Source organism: Symphalangus syndactylus, chromosome 1 (genome assembly GCF_028878055.3).
Source record: "Symphalangus syndactylus isolate Jambi chromosome 1, NHGRI_mSymSyn1-v2.1_pri, whole genome shotgun sequence".
NCBI classification, from domain to species: domain Eukaryota; kingdom Metazoa; phylum Chordata; class Mammalia; order Primates; family Hylobatidae; genus Symphalangus; species Symphalangus syndactylus.
This window is the reverse complement of record NC_072423.2, coordinates 26,583,327-26,602,591: the sequence shown is the minus strand read 5'-3', so window position 1 is coordinate 26,602,591 and position 19,265 is coordinate 26,583,327. Positions and strand designations below refer to the sequence as shown.

General features: G+C 40.4%; 1 pseudogene; it reads left to right on the top strand.

Annotated features, from left to right (window-relative positions):
• Nucleotides 1-18,885, top strand: part of LOC129488141 (nuclear factor erythroid 2-related factor 3-like) — a 38,618-nt pseudogene extending 19,733 nt beyond the window's left edge.
• Nucleotides 18,886-19,265: the final 380 nt, after the last annotated feature.

Below are 19,265 nucleotides of genomic sequence, written 5' to 3'. Positions count from 1 at the left end.
GCTGAGGCAGGAGAATCGCTTGAACTTGGGAGGCGGAGGTTGCAGTGAGCTGAGATTGTGCCATTGAACTTCAGCCTGGGCAGCAAGAGTGAAACCCCATCTCAAAAAAAAAAAAAAAAAAAAAAGACAAAATTACTCATTCTTTTACTAAGAATAAGGAAGTTTATGAACCTAAATCATTTGGTGGCACCAACAATGACAGACTTCAACTTTTGATGTCAATCTTCAATGTTCAGGTTGGGCTGAGGTGCTGCAGAGACACCATAGGAGCACCAAACCCCCTACTTAACAAACTCAGGGTGGTATTTGCATGATGAGTTTAGTATTCCACTCGTCAGATGGAGAAATAGAGCCACAGAGAAGTGGAAGCAATCATGAATGTTTTGGATTGAAGACAAGCTCAGAGAAATGATTAAAATTCTTGAGAATTAACATCCTGTTCTGGCCCCTAGTTCTGGTTTCCCCTAAATTAGGTCATAGAACATCATTTCGGCCAGAAGAAAAATTTGATTCTTTAGTTTTAAAGCTTAACCCCTACCTCCAAAATGCACAGAAGCCAGATTCTACAACATCAAAATACCATGTGTCAAAGGAAAAACATGTTTAAAAAATTTTTTCCATAAAATAATTTAATATATTATTATATATTAATTATACATATAATTAATATATAATATATTATATAAAAATTATATATAATAATATATTAATAATATAATAATATTAACTATAAATTAATATTATAATATAATATTAATTATAAATTAATATAATATAATATAATATTATTATATTAATAATATATTATATATTATATAAAATAATATATTAAATGAAATGTAATATATTATTAAATTATTGAATTTAAGGTGCAGTAGAATAACTAGCTGTAGAGCTAAAACATGTAGTACTTAAAAGTAAAATTTAATTTTTATTAGTTCATATTCCAGCCAAAAAGGCTCTTAATAGTAACTTACAGTATATCATAAAAGACTGTATCAAGTGTCAAACTGGAATAGTCACTTATTAGAGTCTAAGGAAAACAAAAGAACTTTGATTACTCAGATTGAATCGTGGGATAAAATATTAGCAGCCAGGTCACCTTGATCTCAAGTTATATGAACAGTAGACTAAAGCGATTTATATTTACTTCCCTTTTCCTCCCCCTGCCTTTTAGTGTTGAAGACAGACTTGTTTCCAGAGGCTAAATAGAGCTGATGTGTCCAGGGAGTTTTAGACAAGCTCAAGGGGAATTGTGAGCTATGAAAAAATCAGACAGAGGGCCACTTGCCATTCTCATCTCATTTTAATCATGTTATTGTTCCAAGGATTAATACCAAATTTTCAAGACTGTTATTCGCCTATTTTTAAAACTATTTTTCAGCTTCTATGCATAGCTCTGGCATCATGCATAGATAAAAACTTACCTATGCAATCCTGCTGAATGAGACCTTCCTGGAGACACACATTCCTTCCTCTTTTGTGTTACCATTAAGGCCAATGTGGACAAATTTCCAAAGTGTTCTACAACTGTCTTTTCAGACTGTACTCAAATAGGTCAGAAAGACAAAATTCTTTAATGATGACACTTGTTCCCTGCTTTGATGACAGGAAGTACAGATGTCAAGCAAATAACCACATCTGAACTGTAAGCCTACATTTCATTTAGTGTTTTGAGAAACATAGCATATGTGATTCAGAGTAAAGGCATTTATTATGACACTTAGTCATAGAGAACTTACCTTGGCAATTTCTGCTGTCTAAAAAAGTGCATTCAGTTTTTAACCCATGGAATTCTGATAGCTCCAATTTTGCCTATACTAAAATTACTTTTGCACTTCTTAGGGGTTTGAATGTAACCTCCTACATAAATTTTTTGGTGTCCAGAGATACCATGCCATGGAAAGAGAAACAGATCTATTCTTTTTTAATTTTTGAATTTTTAAATATATTTTGTAATTTTTGTGGATACATAGTAGATGTATATATTTACGGGATACCTGCGATGTTTTGATACAGGCATGCAATGTGAAATAGCACATCATGGAGAATGGGGTAATCATCCCCCTCTCAAGTATTTATGCTTTGAGTTATAAACAAGCCAATTACATGAAGTTATTTTGTTTATTATCATTATTATTATCATTATTTGTGACAGGGTCTCACTCTGTTGTCCGAGCTGGAGTGCCGTGGCACAATCAAGGCTCACTGCAGCTGTGACCACCCTGGGTTCAGGTGATCCTCCCACCTCAGCCTCCTGAGTAGGTGGCACTACAGGTGCATGCCACCGTGCCTCCCTATTTCTTTTGTATTTTTTGTAGAGACAAGATTTTGCCATGTTGCCCAGGCTCATCTCAAACTCCTGGGCTTAAGCAATCCATTTGCCTTCGCCTCTCAAAGTGCTAGGATTACCAGCATAAGCCACTGTGCCTGGCCCTAAGTTATTTAAAAATATACAATTAAGTTATTATTGACTATAGTCACCCTATTGTGCTGTCAAATAATAAACATTATTTCTAAAAGAACAATGGAAACATATAGATGACAAAATATTTTGTCATTTTATTTTGACTTCTGGGAGATGCAGCATGGATGTTGAAATTTTGGCATTTCAGAGACATTTAAATGGCTTTATGGGATCACAGGGCAGAATCTTTTATCCCAAATTTTTACACATTCAAGTTGTGTTTTTCTATTCAAATATTTAATTTTTAAAATATTGAAATATTTAAAAAATAGAGAAAAGGATTGCATTCATTTACTTCATAAATATCTATTGAGAGTTTACTACATGGCAGCAACTGATCTCTGTGTTTGGGATATATCAGAGAACCATGTAGACAAAAATCCCTGGATTTCTGGAAAATATAATGTAGCAGGGTAGGCACGTGATAAAGAACAATTGCAGAGATAGTCTTGACTAGATGCAGGCCACGTTACCTAGTGCTCATGCACTGGGAATTGGATGTAGATGGTCCCATACACTAATGGGCAGGAAGGCAGAATATGTGGGTATAGATGCTAGTGGGCGGTGGATGTGATGGGGGAGGCTCTGGACCCTCTGATGGCATCATTGCTCTCTGGGAAGTAAGAAGCAAGGTCGTAAGCAGAAAGCAAAGATAGCAGAGGAAGTGGTGGATATTTGAGGAAAGAAGCTGAAGGTGTGAAAAATTTATTTATTTAGTATAGAAAATGACATAACAGATACTTATAAACAACCCTAAGTTTAAACAGATAACATTTTGCCATATTTTGTTCAGATTTTCTTTTTTTAAATAGTTACAGATATACAGTAACTCTCTGTTGATCATTTACCTTTCCATCTTCTCAAAGAAAACCACTGTCTCAAAACTGGTGTATTTGGTACTTATGCCTGATGTTCAAATTAGGACTGTTTAAGTTGGATTTGAAGCTGCTTATTTCTCTGAGAAACTGAATTCAATACGCTCCCCCCCACCCAGTGCCTTTTATTGCTTTGCTTTTTAAAATTGTGGCAAAATAGACATAACATAATATTTGTAATTTTATTTTTATTTTTTATTGTAAATTGAATATTCTTAATTGTATATATTTATGGGAGACAAAGTGATGTTATAACTCACGAATACAATGTGGAATAATTAAATGAAGCTAGTTAATGTATCCATCACCTCAACAACTTTTTTTTGTGGTGAGAGCATTTGAAATTTACTCTTAGCAATTTTGAAATGTGCAATACTCTATTATTAACCGTATTCACCACACTGTGCAATAGAACTAAAAAAAAAAAAAAATCCCACACCATGTTTCTCTTCTGAGATTTTGTACCCTTTGACCATCATCTCCCAACCCACTTCACCTTCAGCCTCTGTAGCCACCATTCCACTCTCTGCTTCTATGGGTTCAATTGTTTTAGATTCCACATGTAAGCAAGAATATATGGCATTTGTTTTTCTGTGCCTGGCTTATTTCACTTAGCATAATGTTCTCCAGTTCCATCCATGTTGTTATCAATGACAGAATTTCCTTCTTTATTAAGGCTGAATAATAGTTCATTGTGCATATACATCACATTTTAAAATCCATTTATCTGTTGATTCATGGACATTTCGGTTGATTCCATATCTTGGTTATTGTGAACACAGCTTCAGTGAACTTGGGCGTGCAGACATCTCTTGGACAAACTGATTATAACTCTTTTGGGCAAATATCCAGAAGTTGGATTGCTGGATCAATATTTGTCATTTTAACCATTTGTAAGTACAATTCAGTGGCCTTATGTACATTCATAATCTGTGTAACTATCACCACTGTCTCTATCCAGGACATTTTACTTATCCCTAACATAAACTCTGTATCCACTAAACAATAACTCTTCTTTCCCCACCCTCCCCTAAGCCCTAGATAGTCTCTATTTTGCTTTCTGTCTCTATAAATTTGCTTGTCATAGGTGCATCATGTAAATGGAATCATGAAATATTTGTCCTTGTCCTGGCTTATTTCACTTAGCATAATTTTTTCAAGGTTCATCCATGTTGTAGTATATGTCAAAATTTCATTTATTTTTATGGGTGAATAATGTTTATAACAGGCTTTTAGTATCATAAAAACTTACTACAACCATCATAGTCTAGTACAGGGGTGCTAAGGACTGCAAAATCTTACTGATGGCTTCTATCTTCCTTGTCAGTATTTCCTATTGTCTTTAGTGCAAAATTATTCTTCATAAATCCTTTTTGGGCTGTTTCACTGACATCACCTCAAAGCCATACTGAATGTCATATGGTAAGGCAGGATCTTGTTCACTAGCAAGCTATGAAGACCTTGGAAGGCTGCCAGGCTCCCAGCTCTGAGGCCCTGCTTGCTGCAAATTATCTCTGTTGGGCCGAGCAGGGCAGGTGCAGAGGAAAAGGGCAACTGTAGATCAACAGCAGCTGCTGCTTGCTGACCGGAAATAGGGCCGGTCGAGAAGAAACATCTTCGGTAATGGTTTCCATAGTTTCCCTCCTTAGGAGGAAATAAATGACAGTCACAAAAAGAGAGACCATGAATTACGGGAATTGTACTTTGCATAGCTTTGCATTCTGCAGCTTAAAAACATGACTTTTTGAAGTTTGAATGACTTAGATTTGGCAATCCTAAAGGTTAAAGGCATTTGGTCATTTTTATCTGAAATATCATGTTTTAAAAGAGATACTGTCTCATTTCTCAAATATTGTTTCTCAAAAGAACTAGTGCCTGAAAAATGTTTTCTAAAATTCTTACAATGAGCAGTGTTTCTTTTTTTTTTCTTTTTTTTTGAGAAGGAGTTTCTCTCTGTCGCCCAGGCTGGAGCGCAGTGGTGCAATCTCAGCTCACTGCAACCTCTGCCTCCCGGGTTCAAGTGATTCTCCTGCCTCAGCCTCCTGAGTAGCTGTGATTACAGGCATGCACCACCACGCCTGGCGAATTTTGTGTTTTTAGTACAGACGAGGTTTCACTATGTTGGCCAGGCTGGTCTCAAACTCCTGACCTCAAGTGATCCACCCGCCTCAGCCTCCCAAAGTGCTGGGATTACAGGCGTGAGCCACTGGGCCTGGCTGAGCAGTATTTTTTTTTTTTTTTAATGAGAATGTGTTAATTTGAAAACTCACTTTTGTTCTTGTTGTTAAAATTTAAAGTTTCTTATACTTTCTATATCAGTGTCTGTCCTAATTTTTCTGCAGTGTATTACTAATACCAACAATAGTAGGAAATATTTTTTGAAGGCTTAGTATATGCCAGTGTCCAAAGTAGGCATTTTATATAATCCTTACTTAACATTTGTAATTATATGATAAAGTAGAAGTTATAATATTCATTATTCTCATCTTTGAAATGAGGAAACTGAGGCTTAGCATAGGTGACAAAATACATAGCAAAACCATGAGTCAAGGCAAGCTTGGCCAAATGTCAGTGACCTTCTTCTTAGTCACCGTATGCATCAGGTTATCAGATGAGGTTCAAGAATGAAGAGTGCCTTGAAACTATCTGATTAAGCGCCCCCCCGCCCCGCCTTTTCAAATATGGACAGTGAGGCCCAGCGTGGCCTCAGCCCTCTTCCACACTTGTTGAGTGGGTTAGTTGCAGGGTGGGAGCCAGGAGGGGTCTCCCAACACCAGAAGACCCTTGTGCTTTCATACAAGAGTGCTTGTATTTTCTTGTAACTGCTTTATATCCGATGGTTTCAAAAAGAAAACTCTTGTAAATACTAAAACACAAAACAATATGTTGAAGAAGAGTGATTTGGGAGGTGGTATCTTCATGACTTTTCTACAAAGTGAAAAATGGGCTTGTTAGTGTCTGCTCATTTCACAACCACATTCAGTGAGAAGAGGTTTTTTCTTCATTAATTACATTCTCTATATCCTATAGCATTTGTATACTATGCATTTTCAGAAATGGCTAGAAATTCCTTTGAAACAAAACTAAAAGGTAAAATTAAAAATACATATTTCTGCTAAATATGGCCTTCATAAAAGATTCGTAAGTGTTGTTTATTTTTGATGCTGCTTCCCTCTATCTCTGTACACCAAGGCAACTTTGCATAACCTCGTATAACACTTCTACTGCCTTGTCTTGTCATGTCTGAAGCCCAGCTCTTTAACTGTAAGAATATTTCCTGTTTGCCTCTTTTCTAGCTTAGCCCCATCTGGCTATTGCCTCTGCTTGGAAGGTTTGAGGAAAATTCTGACTATTCGTATATTTCACTTCTATCACTTCTAAATGCATCTTCTTGTAAATACATCTTCTAAATATTTTGGAAGCCATCTCTGGTTTTCTTAAATTTTCTCTTATGCTAATTTTGTTCGGTTCTTTTTATCTGATAATAACAATAGATTCTTTTTATTTTAAATTGTTCAGTTCAGTAGTTTACAATTTAAAGTTGTACAATCCAGTAGTTTTAGTAGATTACAGAGTTGTGACCACTGTCCCTGCTATCGAATTCCAGAACATTTTCATCACCCAGAAAGAAACCTCATACCAGTTACTGGTTACTCTCAAGTCCTCTCTTCCCCTGTCCCGTGGCAACTGCAAATCTACTTTCTGTATCTACAGATTTGCCTATCCTAGGCATTCTGTATAAATGTCATCATATAGTATGTAGCCTTCTGTGACTAGCTTCTTTCACTTAGCATCAGGTTTCTCAGGTTCCTTCATTTCGTGATATGACTTAACTTTATTTTATGACCGAATAGTATTCCATTGTATGGATATACCACATTTGTTTATTCATTCTTCAGTTGATGGACAGTTGGGCCTGGTTTCTTTGTTAATTAACTCTCCCGTCTCCTTGATTTCCTCACTCCAATGCATAATCTGCTACATGTCCAGAATTATCTTCTCAAAGAGTTGTGATCACAGCACCCTGTATACGAAAACCTGTGAAGGTTCCCCAGTGGCTCACCCTCAGAATGAAGCCTTGTCCCCATCCCCCCACTTTAGTCTCATTGCCTATTCTTTCCAGATGCCCCATGTGGATGAACTCTTATGCCACTCACCTTCCTTGCTTGGGGCCCCTGCCCTGACTAGAATACCCTCTGCTCTCTCCAAGTGGCGAATTCCTCTGGCCTTCCCTGGGAAGGCTTTCCCAAGGCCTGCTGGGAGAAAGCATGATGCCTCAGCACTTTCTACATTGCCCTTAATGGAAATATTTACAATTCTGTATGGTATTTACCCTTTAATTGTCACTCTATAAAGAGTGTGAGCCCTTTGAGGAAAATGCATGCTTCTTATTTATCTTCTATCTCTCCATGACTTTTCTGTGACCAACTCAAAGCAGTTGTATAATCAGTGATGATTTAATTAATGTGAATACCTGTGCTTCACCTTGACTTTGAAATGTTTATGGAACCGTTTAATGTTTCTGGCACTCAGTTTCTTTCCTGGGAAAATGAAGCCAGCTACTTTGAGCCAGGTGCTCGCGTGGCCCCAGAACAGAAAGCAGAAGTGCGTTACCTCATACTGTGCCTGCTGCCCCACCTTCCAGATGATAACATGTTTTTGCATACTTTATCTTCTTTTGATTGCACATTGTCTGTGTATCTGGCAACTATTGTTGCCCTCAGTTGAAAACAATTTGAAAGCGAGACTTTTGCCTGTTTGAGGTCACACAGGTAGAATAAAATCTGTCCCATTTAAGCCACATTCCTAAGGAAGGAAGAGATCCGAAAGGAAAGAACATAAACTCTGCACTGGATAATTTAGCTCCTGAGGGGAAATGGTGGTTTTGCATAGGTTGTGTTTCCGCAAAGGAGGAACTCTTTTCTCCCCAAGTTCTTTTTCTTTTCAGTGTACGTGCATGTTGATATAAACATTCTGTGAGAAAGACAATGCAATAGGCCTAGATTGTCATTTTTTTATTTTTATTTTTTGAGACAGAGTCTCCCTCTGTTTCCCAGGCTGGAATGCAGTGGCACGATCTCAGCTCACTGCAACCTCCGCCTCTCAGGTTCAAGCCATTCTCCTGCCTCAGCCTCCCGAGTAGCTGGGATTACAGTCGTGTGCCACCAGGCCTGGCTAATTTTTGTATTTTTTTTTTTTTTTTTTTTTTTTTTTGAGAAGGAGTCTCGCTCTTTCGCCTAAGCCGGAGTGCAGTGGCGCTACCTCGGCTCACTACAACCTCCGCCTCCCGGGTTCACGCCATTCTCCTGCCTCAGCCTCCTAAGTAGCTGGGATTACAGGCGCCCGCCACCGTGCCCGGCTAATTTTTTTTGTATTTTTAGTAGAGACGGGGTCTCACCGTGTTAGCCAAGATGGTCTCGATCTCCTGACCTCCTGATCCGCCCGTCTCGGCCTCCCAAAGTGCTGGGATTACAGGCGTGAGCCACCGCGCCCGGCCAATTTTTGTATTTTTTTGTAGAGACTGTTTCATCATGTTGGCCAGGCTGGTCTCAAACTCCTGACCTCAAGTGATCTGCCCACCTCGGCCTCCCAAAGTGCTGGGATTACAGGCATGAGCCACCGAGCCCAGCAGGATCTGAATTTTCAATTCTTTTACTGTTCTTGCTCCAGAGTGATCGACCCCAAACCTGTGAGCAGAGAGACGATACAACAACCAGCTTAGGGCTTCTGGGCTTACAAGAATCAGGGAGCACAGGGAGTCCAAGTCAGGGTTGGAGACATCATTTTCAGGGCCCAGGGCAAAATAAAATATAAGATTCCTTGTTCAGAAAGTCTTAAGAATCTCAAAATCATGACAGTAGAGCATTAAATCAAGTAAGGGACTCTTCTAATATGGACATAGAGATTCCTTCTTGTACAGGTCACATGCCCATGAGGCTGGCCCTGGTCAGAATTGCCTAGTCTTCCTTTGGTATCTGTGGGAAAATGATTCCAGGACCCCTCCCCTGGTATTGAAATTTGAGGATATTCAAGTACCTGATATAAAATGGCATAGTATTTGCATATAACTTAAACACATCCTCATGTATACTTTAAATCACGTCTAGATTACTTATAATACCCCATACAGTGTAAAAAACCATGTAAATAGTTGTTATACTCTATTGTTTAGGAAATAACAACAAGGAAAAAAGTCTGTACATATTGATACAGATGCAACCATCCATTTTTTTTACAAAAATATTTTTGATCTTCAGTCGGTTAAATCCATGGTTGCAGAACCTACAGATACAGAGCAAATACACTTTGTTCTCAGAGTCATGGAGAAAACACCACCAACATCAACATTAAGGAATACAGACCAAGACGATTTCTCTTAAAATTCTTTTTTTCCCCTAGAATCTAGCTTATATAATAATTGTACTTTCTATATTCCAGGCACAGTTATAAGTGTTTTACAAATTCTGACTCATGTTTTTCTTCTTGAGAACACTATGAGGTAGATGCTACTATTATAATACCCATTTTGCACTTGAGGAAACTGAGGCATGGGAATTCATGTAAATTACTCCAAAATCTACAGAACTTAGCCAGTCTGGCTGAAGAGGCTGTGATTTTAATCACTACATACACTGCCTCTCTGAAATAAAAATAAGACATATTTACCTTAGTATATGACTCTGTTCCCGACATATTTTTGGAAGATGACAGTTTTGAAGAGTATCTTCTTTTTTAATCCTCAAAGAGAGAGGATTTAATTAATTACAGGTATCTGTAAAGAACTCCATGAATCCTTCAGGTTCCTGCAACCCAACCCATCCATGTATGATCCTATATGTACTGTTACATCATCTCACTTTTCAGCTCTCCGATTCAGTCACAACTATTCAAAAACATATCTGAGAAAGAATAAATGTACAAAAATACATCCCTAAAGGAACATCAATAACTATTACTACCCCCTTCCCTCCCCAATAACAAAGTAGCTTTCAAGAAAAGCTGATAAGACCTTGAGCAAATAAACACACAGCACTTAAGGTAGCTCCTGAGAATACCTCTATACTCACTGCCGAGGGAAACAACTAGCATTTTTGAATTTGAAGAAAAGGTTAAATTGGATCTTGCACTATAAAAGAGAGTAAACTGCAAAATGAATCTCAGCATTTTATTCAAAGTGTTAAAATAAATACAAAGTTATGGTATGTATATAATAACTTTATATAGAAGCTTCATATATTCATTCCCATTTACCTTTCATGAGATGTTTGATAAATGTATTGTTTCTTTTTCTTTTTTGAGACAGTGTCTCACTGTGTTGCCCAGGGTAGATTGCAGTGGCACAATCACAGCTCACTGAAGCTTCAAACTCCTGGGCTCAAGTGATCCTCCTACCTCAGCCTCCTGAGTAGCTGGGACCACAGGTGCATGCCACTGAACCCAGCTAATTAAAAAAAATTTATGTAGATATGGTGGTCTCACCATGTTGCCCAGGCTGGTCTTGAACTCCTGGGCTCAAAGAATCCTCCCACCTTTGCCTCTCAAAGCGTTGGGATTGCAGGTGTGAGCCACCACACCTGGCCGGTTTCTATATTTTATTTGCCTCTCTGTGCACTTTAGCTTCTGGAATGGAAATTAGGATTGTGGATTTTAACCTCACTGATGAAGACAGCATTTTTTTTTTCAAGGAATCTGAACTGATCCAAACGAAATGATACAAATAGATGGAAGAATATAAAAAAAACCCTTACTACACAAAGAGAATTCTTGTTTCCCTGAAAAGTGTTTACTTGAAAGCTATTTCTTAAAAAATGCTGAAAGGAGGCCGAGCGCGGTGGCTCACGCCTGTAATCCCAGCACTTTGGGAGACCGAGGCAGGCGGATCACGAGGTCAGGAGATAGAAACCATCCTGGCTAACGTGGTGAAACCCTGTCTCTACTAAAAATACAAAACATTAGCCGAGCGTGGAGGCGGGCGCCTGTAGTCCCAGCTACTCGGAGAGGCTGGGGCAGCAGAATGGCGTGAACCCGGAAGGCGGAGCTTGCAGTGAGCCGAGATTGCGCCACTGCAGTCCAGCCTGGGCTACGGTAGTCTTACGCAGACTCCGTCTCAAAAAAAAAAAAAAAAAAAAAAAAATGCTGAAAGGGTATGGGCGCAGCGGCTCATGCCTGTAATCCCAGCACTTTGGGAGGCCGAGGTGGGAGGATCACTTCAGGCCAGGAGTTTGAGACAAGCCTTGTCAACATGGTGAAGCCCCCGTCTCTACTAAAAATACAAAAATTAGCCGGGCGCGGTAGCGCATGCTTGTAGTCGCAGCTACTCGGGAGGCTGAGGCAGGAGAATCGCTTGAACCCAGGAGGTGGAGGTTGCAGTGAGCCAAGGTCGTGCCACTGCACTCCAACCTGGCGACAGAGTGAGACTCCGTCTTAAAAAAAAAACACGTCTCTGACCCTCTTGTGTTTGGGAACCTTATTTGAACAACTTACTGAGTGTAATGGAGTCATGATGGATTTTCCTAGACATTGCTTAGCGCTTCACGGACCTTGCTCCGTGATGTTTTGTCAGGAAATGCTGCTCCCGTTGGCATGCTTTCTCTCTTCCCGCGGTCGCCGGTGGGCTCCGGGGTTGTGCTGGTTATTCGCTTGCTCTCAGGTACATTTTTCTCCCTTCTCTTCCCTTCTCAGCCATGCAGCTCTCTTGCCCTCTTCTTTCCATGAAAGTTCTGCTAATATAAGACTAGAAGAGAAGATGCCAGGAAAAGCCTGGGTTTCTCTCTCTCTCAGCTGGAATCTTGGGAAGTGGATTTTCCTCAGAGCAGCTCCCTCTACGCTGTCCCTCTTTCCCCCTCCTTTTCTCTCCTTGGTTTTACCCTGCTCCAGCTTCAAATCCCCTCCTTTTGACATAAACTATGCTGCCTTCCATTTTCTGACTAGACCCTGACTAATTCAGGGGTGATTAGGAGATGTGCTAACCTACACCAAAATTGTCTCTGTTCCTTTCCTTCTGGCCATCACTTTTTTGAGATTATAGAACAGGGATGTGTACCTTTCACTGTTCTGATGTTTGTGGACAAATATTTTGGCTCTTTAAAAACTTTGGTGAGGTCGGGCGCGGTGGCTCACGCTTGTAATCCCAGCACTTTGGGAGGCCGAGGCGGGCGGATCACGAGGTCAGGAGATCGAGACCACGGTGAAACCCCATCTCTACTAAAAATACAAAAAAATTAGCCGGGCGTGGTGGCGGGCGCCTGTAGTCCCAGCTACGCGGAGAGGCTGAGGCAAGAGAATGGCGTGAACCCGGGAGGCGGAGCTTGCAGTGAGCCGAGATTGCGCCACTGCACTCCAGCCTGGGTGACAGAGCGAGACTCCGTCTCAAAAAAAAAAAAAAAAAACTTCGGTAAAACATTAGAGAAAATTTCATCTGCTGTTGTCTCTTGCAATTCCATTATCAGTGTTTTATTTTACTTTATTTTAAATTGTAAATCAAACTTTATTTTTAATTGTAAATTGTCAACTTATAATTATATAAATTTATGGGGTACAAAGCGATGTTATAATTTATAAATATGAAATGAAATAATCGCTCTTAGCAATTTTGAAAGGTACAACACTCTAATATAAATATATTCACCATGCTTGGCAATAGAACTAAAAAAAACCTATATTCTTCTGTGAAATTGAGATTCTGTACCCTTTGACTATCATTTCCCCATACCTTCATCCGTCTCTCCTCACCCCTACTCCACGTCTCTCAGCAAGTGCCAGGCTCTTATTTATAAAATACTCTCATCAGAACTGCATTTTTGCAAAATATCTTTTTTCTAATAACAAGTGTATAAAGAGAGAAACCTACCTACGCACTGACCAACTTCTAACTAGAATAATCCATCCCGATTTCTTACAGCTTCATGGGTTTCAGACACATAGGTCAAAGTCTGCTTCATCTTGAGCTCATTCTATTTCTTTCCTTGGCTTGTCACACTCCTTGCAGGAAAGTCAAATGACTCTTAGGAGCAATACCTATTTATTTATTGTTTGTTAATTGGAAAAGGTAAAAAGAAAAAATAATGTAATAAGCATTGGCATCCAAAAGAACATATTAAACTCATAAAATTAAGAAACATTTCTAATAAAGTTGAAGTTCCCTTGATCTTCTCTCTGATCCTGTTCCCTTTATTTCTTCCCATAGGTCCACACAATGATAACTGGGCATTTTATTATGTCTGTTCATGCTTTAAATTTTGCTACAAACGTATTTTTAATATATAGCATATAAATATTGCTTGCATGTGTTCACAAGTTTACAAAAGTGGTGTTGTGTTTCGCCAAGATCCAGATCAATCTAATCTCTGGGAATAAGAAAGAATAAAATTTCCTGAAATTACAAGCTCTGTTTTAGAAACTGTTCCCTTGAGCAAATTTTAATCTCTAGAGTAATCGGAGTGGCAAATCTTCACTGCAGACAAGAATTCTTGAGCCTCTTTTTGCCTTAGCGACTTTATGAGGTTCTCTTAGAAAATGACACCAGCTGGGGACTGTCTCTTACCCGAGGTCTGTAAACTTGAGAAAAACTTGCTTTCAGAACATTTCCAACAATAGATTTCTTTCTGAGAAGCTGATTTTTTTTTCTGCATCTATTAAAATCCTCAGGTGGTCACTATAGTGAATAAACACATATTTGCTATATTTTAAATCCCTGGATACAAGATGTCATTGTAGTCACAGTTTTATCTGTCCCAATATAGATTTTTCATGTTAGTGACAAAAATTTCAGAAAAAACATTAAAAATGTGAGTTAGTCATAGTATTTATAAATCCATCTTCTTTTTCAGCATGGAAAATTTTAATGATGTTTCAGAAATACACATGGGAATTATAAATTCTTCAAAGGTATATAGTTCTATACTCTTACAGTACCATGAGAAACAGCTGAGTACTTTCATACTTTAATTAGAATGAAATGTCTCCTCACCTTAGGGTGATTTTAATGAAAGCTGGTATGTTAATGAATCTAGCCATCTAGTGGCCACCTGTGACTAAAATACTCAATTACGTTGTGTTAGATTTTAGAGTAAGAATTTTATTTCTTTGAAAGTTTAATGAATGCATTCAGTTTAATATTTATGGATAATTGGATTGATTCACAATGTCTACTAGTAAAGTGATTAGCCATCCTGGTTTTCCTGGTACCAAGGGGCCTCCCAGGACATGAGACTGTTTTAAAACCATTCCTGGGCGAGCTGGGATGAATTGGCCACCCTACCTACGTAGGTACAACGTGCTGTCTAGGCACGCAGGAGACAGCAATAACTAAGATAATCAAGTCACTGTTCTCATCTAGTGCATGGAGAAAAACAGATGATATATAAACAATCATGTGTAACATCAGATAGCTATAGGCTATGCGGGGGACTAAAACAGGTTAATGTAATAGAAAGTAGCTGGGTAGCTATTTTAGGTAGAATGTTTGAAAATGGGGAGGTGACATTTAAGCTGAGATGAATGGCATATAAGTGCTGGTCATATAAAGACAGGAAGAACATTCTGGTCAGACAGAAAAGTTAGAACACAGCTTTTAGGTCAGGAATCAGCTTGGTGTGTTCAAGGAGCCCAGAGGGGTCAATATGCCTAGAGTAGTGTGGGTTTATTAGTGGCCTAGGGCTGCTGTAACAAATGACCCCAAAGGGTGGCTTAGCTCAATAGGGTTTTATTGTTTCACAGTTCTGGAGACCAGAGGCTGAAATCAGTGTGTCAGCAGGGCTACAGTCCCTCTTAGCTACCAAAAGCTAGGAAGGGCAAGAAAGGATCCTCTATGGGAGGATTGTAGATGCATTGCTCCAATCTCTGCCTTCATTGTCACCTGACATTCTTTCTGTGTCTCTTTTCTTTGAGACAGTGTCTCCCTCTGTCACCCAGGCTGGAGTGCGGTGGCGTGAATATGGGTCACTGTAGCCTTGACCTCCTGGGTTCAAGCCATCGTCCTGCCTCAGCCTCCTGAGTAGGTGGGACCACAGATGTGCACCACCATGCCCTGCTAATTTTTTTTTTTTTAGAGATGGAGTCTTGCCATGTTCCCCAGACAGGACTCGAGCTCCTGGGCTCAAGTGAACCTCCTGCCTTGGCCTCTGAAAGTGCTGGAATTACAGGCATGAGCCACCATGCCCTACCAATGTCTCTGTCTTTACATGGCCTTTTCTTCTAATAAGGACACCAGTCATTGGATTTAGGGCCTTCTGTAATGATGTCATCTTAACTTGATTACATCTGCAAAGACCCTATTTCTAAATAAGATCACATTCACAGGTATGAGAGTAGGCTGTGTTAGAGATTCAACATGTCTTTTTGCGGGACACAATTCTCTTCACTACAGTGGGCAAAGCCAGAAGTGGCACAAGAGACAGAGATGGAGGCAGGGCCCAGATCATGCAGGTTTTGCAAGGCAAAGTGAGGACTAAAACTCCTGATGGATTTTAAGGAGCAGAGAGATGTGATACCACAGCCAGTTAAAAGTAAGATGATAGCTGTGGAGAGATGGACCACAGGAGGGTAAGGGTGGAGAGAAAGAGACAGGTTAGGAGAGGGTTGGCATGGCCTGGGTGATGATAGCGGTGGTGAAGACGCAGTGAATTGAACAGAGTTGGGATATGATTTAAAGAGAGAACTACTAGGTTTTCTAGCATAGAAAGGACAATATCCCATTCCTAGACCCCATGCCTCATGGGGTAAGAAAAGATAGCTGCTTCTCTAGAGGGCTGTGGGGAAGGAGGAAGAGATGTTTTTATGGAATAAGCACGTTTCAGATAGGGCATGCGAGAGGAGAGGAGAAGGTTTAGAGAAGAGTTTGAGGATAAAGCGAGTTTCCTGATGATACACTGTACATTCCATAGAACGCACCAGCAGGGTTTTGGAGGGTGGAGACGAAGGGAAATTGGGTCAGATTAGAGCACGTGCCTGCTAGTTTGGGTGATGGTGGCTGACAGGCAGAGTTCGGGCTGCTGCTGATGACTGAGGTGAAGTGACTGTAAGCATGCTTTCTTAAAGATGCATCATAAGCTGTTTTTTTCCCCATAAATGGAAGTGTTAGAGAAACACTTTTAAAAGCAAATGTTGAGAATATGTTAGTTCAACATGTTTATTTCTGCATTGGTTTGTATGAAACAGGTTTACACATACAGCTTTAAAAGGCAAACATAAGTATGCTTTCTTAGTAATTCATTATAAGCTGAAGGATTAGTATAATGATCTCATAGCGGAAGACATCCAGTTTAGTATGTCTCATATGGGAGCCACTGGACAATTGCTCTGTCTTGCAGTTTCCAGGGGCAGAGTGGGCAGGTGAGAGCCAAGGCCTTCTACAGACTCCTTCTTTAGGAGGTTGGGAGTAATAGGCTCCTGGTCAGCTGGTAGAGAGCTGGCATTATCTGGAGCAGGAGGTTAGGCATTGCCTTATTTCCTGGTGACACACTTAAGCATAGACTATTATTCACAAAGCCTCTTCTGTTGCAGGGAGCCTCTTCTGCTCATGTGTCAAGTGGTCATGGTGCTAAGGTTTAGTTGCTCTAGACATGTCTACGGTTTAGAACTCATGCACCAAAGATGAATATTCCGTGCTCCAGGACGAGCTGCTGTTCCTGGGCGGCCAGGCCAGCTCCGCCTATGCGCTCAGCCTCTTCTCGACCTCGGGAGGGTGGGGGCGCGCGGGCCAGTTGCACCCCAAGGGCCGGGAGCTGGACCCTGCCGCGCCGCCCTAGGGCCAGCTACTCCGGGAGGTGCGTGTGCTCAGGGTCCCCTTCGTCCCTCGCGCCCGGGTGGATGCGTGGCTGGTGCACAGCGTGGCTGCCAGGAGCGCGGACGAGGCCCACGGGCTGCTTGGCGCAGCCGCCGCCGTGTCCACCTGAGGAGCCGGCGCCAGCCAGGCTGTGCAGGGGGGCGGCGGGGACCCCCGAGAGGCTCAGAGTGGTCCCTTGGACGCCGGAGAAGAGGAGAAGGCACCCGCGGAACCGACGGCTCAGTTGCCGGACGCTGGCGGATGTGCGAGCGAGAAGAACGAGGTACTAAGAGAAAAGCACGAAGCTGCGGATCATAGTTCCCAGCGTGAGGAAACTGAAGAAAGCGCGTCAGCCCAGAAGGAGAACTCACTTCAGCAGAATAATGATGATGAAAATAGCAGAGAAACCTGACTGGCAGAAAAGACCACTGAATCTAGAAATGAGAGACATCTGAATGGGACAGATACTTCCATCTCTCTGGAAGACTTATTCCAGTTGCTTTCATCACAGCCTGAAAATTCACTGCAGGGCATCTCATTGGGAGATATTCCTCTTCCAGGCAGTATCAGTGATGGCATGAATTCTTCAGCACATTCGCATGTAAACTTCAGCCAGGCTATAAGTCAGGATGTGAATCTTCATGAGGCCATCTTGCATTGTCCCAACAATACATTTAGAAGAGATGCAATAGCAAGGACTTCACAGTCACAAGAACCATTTCTGCAGTTAAATTCTTATACCACCAATCCTGAGCAAACCCTTCCTGGAACTAATTTGACAGGATTTGTTTCACTGGTTGACAATCATATGAGGAATCTAACAAGCCAAGACCTACTGTATGACCTTTACGTAAATATATTTGATGAGATAAACAATGTCATTGGCCACAGAAGACAACTTTGATCCAATCGATGTTTCTCAGCTTTTTGATGAACCAGATTCTGATTCTGGCCTTTCTTTAGATTCGAGTCACAATAGTACCTCTGTCATCAAGTCTAATTCCTCTCACTCTGTGTGTGATGAAGGTGCTATAGGTTATTGTATTGACCATGAATCTAGTTACCATCATGACTTAGAAGGTGCTGTAGGCGGCTACTACCCAGAACCCAGTAAGCTTTGTTGCTTGGATCAGAGTGATTCTGGTTTCCATGGGGATCTTACATTTCAACACATATTTCATAACCACACTTACCACTTACAGCCAGGTGCACCAGAATCTACTTCTGAACCTTTTTTGTGGCCTGGGAAGTCACAGAAGATAAGGAGTAGGTACCTTGAAGACACAAATAGAAACTTGAGCCGTGATGAACGGCGTGCTAAAGCTTCGCATATCCCTTTTTCCGTAGATGAAATTGTCGGCGTGCCTGTTGATTCTTTCAATAGCATGTTAAGCAGGTATTATCTGACAGACCTACAAGTCTCACTTATCCGTGATATCAGACGAAGAGGGAAAAATAAAGTTGCTGCGCAAAACTGTTGTAAACGCAAATTGGACATAATTTTGAATCTAGAAGATGATGTATGTAACTTGCAAGCAAAGAAGGAAACTCTTAAGAGAGAGCGAGCACAATGTAACAAAGCTATTAACATAATGAAACAGAAACTGCATGACCTTTATCATGATATTTTTAGTAGATTAAGAGATGACCAAGGTAGGCCAGTCAATCCAAACCACTGTGCTCTTCAGTGTACCCATGATGGAGGTATCTTGATAGTACCCAAAGAACTGGAGGCCTCAGGCCACAAAAAGGAAACCCAAAAGGGAAAGAGAAAGTGAGAAGAAACTGAAGATGGACTGTATTATGTGAAGTAGTAATGTTCAGAAACTGATTATTTGGATCAGGATCAGAAATCATTGAAACTGTTACAAGAATTATATCTTTAAGTACTGCTACTTGAATAACTCGGTTAAGGCTCTGTTTTGAAGCTTACATGGACAAGTGTTTAGGACTTCAAGTTCACACTTGTGGGAAATCTGGGGGAGCCACAACTTTTCATGAAATGCATTATATACAAAATTCATAGTTATGTCCAAAGAATAGGTTAACATGAAATCCCAGTAAGACTTTCCATCTTGGCAGCCATCCTTTTTAAGAGTAAGTCGGTTACTTCAAAAACAGCAAACACTGGGGATCAAATTATTTTAAGAGGTATTTC